Source organism: Bufo gargarizans, chromosome 2 (assembly GCF_014858855.1).
Source record: "Bufo gargarizans isolate SCDJY-AF-19 chromosome 2, ASM1485885v1, whole genome shotgun sequence".
Lineage (NCBI taxonomy): Eukaryota > Metazoa > Chordata > Amphibia > Anura > Bufonidae > Bufo > Bufo gargarizans.
This window is the reverse complement of record NC_058081.1, coordinates 386623462-386630281: the sequence shown is the minus strand read 5'-3', so window position 1 is coordinate 386630281 and position 6820 is coordinate 386623462. Positions and strand designations below refer to the sequence as shown.

Genomic DNA, 6820 nt, shown 5'->3' with positions numbered 1-6820 from the left:
CTGTTCTGGGAACAGAAAGGATTCAGGGAATCCAGTAACCAGGAAAGTGCACTTCAGTGGGCTCAGGGAGCCCCGTAAAAGGTCTGTTCAGGGAACAGAAGGTTTTTCAGCTTGATTTGATTCTTAAAAATATAATTGTAGAAGTTTTGCACGATAAGTTGTTTTGCATGATAAGTTGTTTTGCATGATAAGTTGTTTGATAATTGTAGAAGTTTTTTGCATGACAAGTTGTTTTGTCTAACACAGTTATATAAGTGGAAGTGACAGGCTGGGTCGTAAGTGTACAGCTGTCGTCCCAAGACTAACATTCTGTTTTTGTTTTTTGCTATTACTGTTTTGAATTCTTTTTGTAAGAAAATAAGTTTTTGATAATGGGTATTCAAACATCTAAGACAGAGTACCCTAAACCAGAACAAGGAGAAACATGTAAACAATATGTTGCCCGAGTCAGTCCTACAAAGTATTACCTTGTTAACTCATGGGTAGATAATTTGGCAGGGTGGACAGAGGCAATGGAAGCAGTAGACCCCTTTCCCAGGGAAGGAGACAATAGCATATATCACACGGACATGGTCAAGGGTCTATGCTTAGGCGACACTGCCGCCTGAACGGTTTTTGAACCTGACCCTTCATGGGATATGGATTATATGCAGAAAGGTGATAGAAGGACATATGATAGAGGTATTTAAACAAAAGTCTTCACTCCCAGTAGCCGTAGAAAACAGAACGTCTCCACGTGGACTTCAGACAGCATCAGTTAATAGATAAACATTGTATGTATCTAGTGTGAGCTATAGAGATCCACTTCCCCCGCCTTCACACAAACACATTCCTGAGATAAGGGAAGCGGGCAGGACATCATGCAGAGTAAGTGATGTATAATACATTATACAAGACGAAGAATTGTTCGGTCATTTTCTTTCCCAAGCAGTGTAATGTGGGAATCCAGCTTTTAACAAAATGACTGTATGATATAACATGTATATTGTCTTTTTATAAGCTGGGTGTGGTTATCTGTTTCCAGGAAAGCTGTGTTTGTCTATGCTGAAAGTTTTGAAATGAAACAAAGAAATTGTGTGAATAGTTTGGGATACAAGATTCAGTGGAATGTGGATGGGTGCGGCTTTGAGTTATAGAAGAGTTGAAAATGTATGAAGATTAAGAGATGTTTTAGCAGAGCTGTGTGTGCAGTTCAGTTTTTATTTGTGAGGGCAAGGTTATGAGCGGTTTGTGAAATGAGTACATGAAAAATATGTATGGAATACGGTATTTGTTTTCATATAATATGCGCATTGAGAATTTTATTTTATTTTTTATTTTTCTTGGAAGTTTTTGGTTTTTATTGGTGCCAACAGCATTGATCAAGCTGTACATTTTTTTTATTGAAGTCAATGAAAAGTTTTTATGGGCCCTTTGTGTGTTCATGTCTGTATTGTCAAATCTGTTTGTTTCAATGTTTGCAGTTACGTATTACATGTTAAGTGTTGTGCTTCACATCAGAGCTCTGTTCTTATGGGCAGCTGGCACGTTACTAACAAACAGACGGATGACTGCAGCGTCCGACTAAAAGGGGTGGACTTTAGATGACTAAAGAGTGGGAGGAAAGAGAATCTGTGCCTTCTATGTGAATTAATGGGGTTTTGATAAAACCTTTCAAAACTGACGACTCACTACCACTCGAGACCATGGACAGGGAATACATCACAGATCATGTATTTAGCATTATACTAGATTGCCCAGTCAGCCTGTTAGGGAGAGATTTGTTCATTAAGCTTGACTTGCAGGTATTAGCAAAGAATCAGGGCATAAGAGTGCTCTCAGGACTTATTCCAATCTCTACACCGAGGCCACTGATTCTTGCAAACATACGGGACCACCCAGAACTTAACAACATTAATCCTGCATTCATAGATTGCACACTTTACACAGCTACTGTGAAACCAGGTGTCATCTCAGCATATCAGAAACAATACCCGCTGTCAAAAAAAGAGGAACTTGATGGACTTAGGCCAATGATAAAAGAATTCCTACAAAAAGGGAATCCTGGAAGAGGTGATTTCACCCTACAGCACGCCCGTGAATCCAGTGACAAAGGCAGATGGTGCTACCCGCTTTGTACAGGATTTAAGGGCCATCAACAACATCATTGTGCCTATAGCCCCTCTTGTACCTGATGTCACTCAATTATTATCTGCCATTCCAGCAGACGCTGTTTGGTTCAGTGTGATAGATCTGAAGAATGCTTTCTTTTCTATCCCAGTTGATAAGATAACCAGACTACTTTTTGCTTTTTCCTTTGATGGACGTCAACTAACCTGGTGCAGACCCCAGGGATATGCTGATTCACCCGTAGTGTACAGCATGGTCCTCCTAGCAATGTTAAAACCATGGTACACCCCCCAAGGTTCTGTGCTGCTGCAATATGTTGATGATCTGTTACTGTGTAGCATGTCAGCGGAGGCCAGCTTTCAGGATGGTTTATCACTGTTATAATGGTTGTCAGGATGTGGTCACAAGGTGACACTTGAGAAAATGCAATGGTGTAAAATGCAGGTTGAATACTTGGGCTTTGTCCTCACTAAAGGTGTAAGGAGAATCAGCACAGAAAGAGTCCAGTCTATTGCGGGTTTGGTCGCCCCGCACACCAAGAAAGAAATGTTGTCTTTCCTTGGTATGATAAACTACTGTAGACAATGGATTCCTGGTTGCTCCTATGTATGTTTTGAGGCAAGCCACTCTGGACGAAAATCCAGATTTGATTAAATGGTCTTCTGAAATGTACAATGCATTTGATTATTTGAAATGTTTACTCATGTCGAGTCCAAGGCTGGACCTCCCTGACTATAATATGCCCTTCCACATGTTTGCACGCCAAAATTGTAAAACCATGGCGGGTGTACTGACACAAGAAAACGGAGGCAAGTTGCGTCCTTGTGTATTTTTCTCAAAGGTAATGCCCACCCCTGTTCAAGGGATGCCGGCATGTCTGTGTTCTCTTGCAGCCTGTGCTATGATGGTAGAGTTGGCAACTCCTTTCACAATGTGACATTACACCATTTTGCACACCACTCATGATGTTGTAGGTCTACTCAAGGGCATCCACACTCAACATAGCGGGCAGCTGAGCTCATGGGGCTCACTAGAGCATGTATTCTACATACTGATAGTCCTGTCACCATCTATACTGAGAGTAGGTGCACACATGGGGTAGTGTGGGACCATGGTATGATCTGGCAGAGGAAAGGATTCATTGCAGCAGATAGTAAGGATCATGTCTCACAGGGCAATGCGCTGGCAGATAGGGTGGCGAAATGAGTGGCCAAATGCAACCCCACAGGTTTGTGTAACCATTGGGAGAGGCCAAGTCTGGCAACTCCAACCCCTGGGATGTTGCAAATACTTACTGATCTTCAGGGGTATGCCACTGAACAGGAACAGTGAGACTGGTGTTATCCAGTATTGCAGAAAAATCCTAAGATAGGATTTGTCTGCGAAGAGGGGAAGTTATGCATTCCCCCAACACAGTGCTTCCATCTTAATAGCACATTTTCAAGGAGTAGGACATAACAGCATTGAGATCCTTATGGGTAGGCCCTTTCCAACTCCTTGGGCAAGTCACCCCCTAGTGGTACAGGAAGGCGACATAGACCAGATTTGGGAAGACTATGTCACCAAATTGATACAGGTACTTAACAACACTGAGGAAAAAAGTTGCTTGTAAGTCTCCCTCTTTTCCACAGGAACCCACCCACCCATACAGGGTGGGGGATGAGGTGGTAGTCGAAACACTGAAGGAAGGAAGAGCTCAAGGTGATTTCGCATATGGCCCACCTACTACCGTGGTTGCAGTAACCAGAACAGCTGTGCTGACTGAACAATCTCCAATTTGGATCCACGCCACCCGAGTGAAGCTTGTGAGAGAAAGAGAGGAGGCAGGAAACGGAGGCAGACAGCCTTGAAGAAGGACGAGAGGTACTAACGGGGGCAGACAGCCCTGACCTCCAACGAGGCCCAGAGGTACTAACGGAGGCAGACAGCCTTGACCTCGAAGAAGATACAGAAGGGGTACTAACGAAGGCAGACAGCCTTGACCCCCAACGAGATGACGCAGTCGGGAAATTCCTCGAGATGGCTGAAATGTAGTGCCTTGATAATTGCAGTCCCCACCCCAGTAGATGTATGAACGGGGCTCCAATGTTCCCAAGCGAATGACACAGATTTACAGGATCATGATGTAAAATATGGATATGTAAATCCTTATCACGCTTGTTATGACTGTCCTACATATGAGACTCTACAAAGTAATATGATAGAAATAATCACAGGTCTTGTTACAGCGGCAGGAATATGTTATAATGTGATGAGACACTATTGCCTCCCTGCATACAAGCAAAAATGCAGAACAAGAGTAAGACAAATATTTGTGATATCGATCTAGGTAACTGTAAAAGGATAGTAAAGAATATGCAATATAATATCACAAAAACAGTACCATCCCTAGATAAACATGTACCTCCACCAACAGGATGGGTATTGTCCTGTGGAAATACTAGTCACACATATATACCAGCCAATATTACAGAGGGACCCTGTACAATAGCTAGGCTGACATTAGCAATGATACCACTAGTCCCAGCAATGCAGACACGACACACGAGAGACACTTCCCTACAGCTACCGGAAAATTGTGACTATAATGTGAATCTCCTCTCTAGAGCAGAATACATGAGTTAAGGGGTATCTTTGATAGGGGTACCAGGGTTGGCCATATATAACCACAGGACAATATCAAAACTTGCCTGCTTTATGGTAAAACAGATAGATGTCACTAGTGCGGTTCTGAAAGATATGCTGCTGGATATACAATCATATGAAAAATCTATCTAGAACAGAATAGGGCAACTATTGACTATTTATTGCTCCAACATGGTGTAGGATGCTCAGCGTTCACAGGGATGTGTTGTTTTAATTTATATGACCATTCCAGATCAATCCAATCCCATATTCAATCGTTACATGACATAGCCAATAATATTAAGACGGATGTTGATTCATCCTCCTGGTGGGACTGGTTATTGAGCTGGATGCCGGATTTGAGTTGGTTAAGAAAATTATTTGTTAGTATTATAATCATAATTGCCTCCTTGATCATGATATGTTGCTGTATCCAATGTATACCGTCATTAATTAATACATTTAGGAGATTTAGGCAAGTCCCAGATACACCACAAGCTGTATATATTCAGATACCTCACGAAAACCCTGGGTCTCCAGAGGACTACCAGCAATATTTACAGAAATATTTTGAAAGGAAAAACAAGAAAGGAACAAAATGAAAAACCCACATTATATATGTAAATGGGTTTTATAGAAGGGATTGAAGGGTTCTATTTAAGTCCAAAGCCTATTTTTGATATAAGCTTATATTTCATCATGATCTATACATTAATACACGAACACATGAACACGTAGCGGTCAAAGTTCTTGAGTGACTGCCACTAAGAGGTTTTGCTCACATGTCACATATAGCCTTGGACTCTAATAAACGATAAGATAACTTAAAGGTGTAGCCGGCTAAGACGCCTGTTACTGGTTAACTTAAACGTCATGTCATGTTCTACTATATATGCCTAAGAAATCCATAATAAACTTAGAGTGATATTTTGAACTACGCAGAAGTGTATCGTACTTCATTATACCTCTCTCTAGCGCTAGATAAGAATCAAAACAAGCTGAATACTGAAGTCTTGTACCAGGGGTACATAGAAGGGGGAAAGATAAGAATATTTCCTTACAGCCTCCATTAGTAAAACAGCCCTCCAGTATTAATAATGCCCTTACAGAGCCCCCAGTAGAAATAAGGCCCCCTATTGTCCCCCCAGTGGTAATAATGCTCTCTACAGACCCCTCAGTAGTAATAAGGCCCCCCATAGTGCTCTTAGTGGAAATAATGTAGATCTATAAGTCCCTTCTATAGAGCCCCCAGTAGTAATGCGAAAAACCTAAGGTCCCTAGTATTTATAATGCCACCTACTGTTATAATGCTTACCCTGAAGTGCCCCAGTATTTATATTTCCCCCTACTGTTATAATGTCCCCACAGTGCCCCCAGTATTTATATCGCCCCCTACTGTTATAATGCTCGCCCTGAAGTGCCCCCAGTATTTATAATGCTCCCTGCAGTGCCCCCTATAGTTATATTCCTCCGTTTACTATCCTCAGAAATTATAATTCCTCAGCCCCTCCACCATAGAGTCCCATGTAAATAACATCACACCATCTCTCCAGCCCCCTCCAATGTACAGACCCATGTAAATAACATCCCTCTCTATCTACAGCCACCTTCAAAATACAGTCCTATTTAAATAACATCACACCATCTCTCCTGCCCCCTCCAATATACAGTCTTACATAAATAACATCACCCTTCCCCAGCCCACCTTCAACATACAGTCCCATGTAAATAACATAACTCCCTGAATATTCAGTCCCATGTAAATAACATCACCCCCCCAGACACCTTCAACATACAGTCCCATCTAAATAAAATCACCCCCTCCACAGCCACCTCCATCATGCAGTCCCATGTAAACAGCATTACCTCTCAACATTCATTCAGTTCAATATAAATAATATCGCTCCCTCCCACAGCCACCGCCAACATGCATTCCCATGTAAATAACATCACCCCCTCAACTTTCAGTCCTATGTAAATAACATTACTCCACCCACTGTTCTATGCAAATAACTTTCCTCCCTTCAGCCCTAACATACAGTCCCAGTTAAATAACTACATCTCCCAACATTGCTATGCCTCTCAC

The 6820-nt window shown here is 42.0% G+C and overlaps 1 long non-coding RNA gene across 1 annotated transcript; it reads left to right on the top strand.

Annotated features, from left to right (window-relative positions):
* The first annotated feature begins 698 nt into the window (after nt 1–698).
* LOC122926316 lies at nt 699–5671 on the top strand. The gene is made up of 2 exons (XR_006387657.1): nt 699–867; nt 3741–5671. It is a non-coding gene; the product is annotated as an uncharacterized LOC122926316 (long non-coding RNA).
* The last annotated feature ends 1149 nt before the right edge of the window (nt 5672–6820 follow it).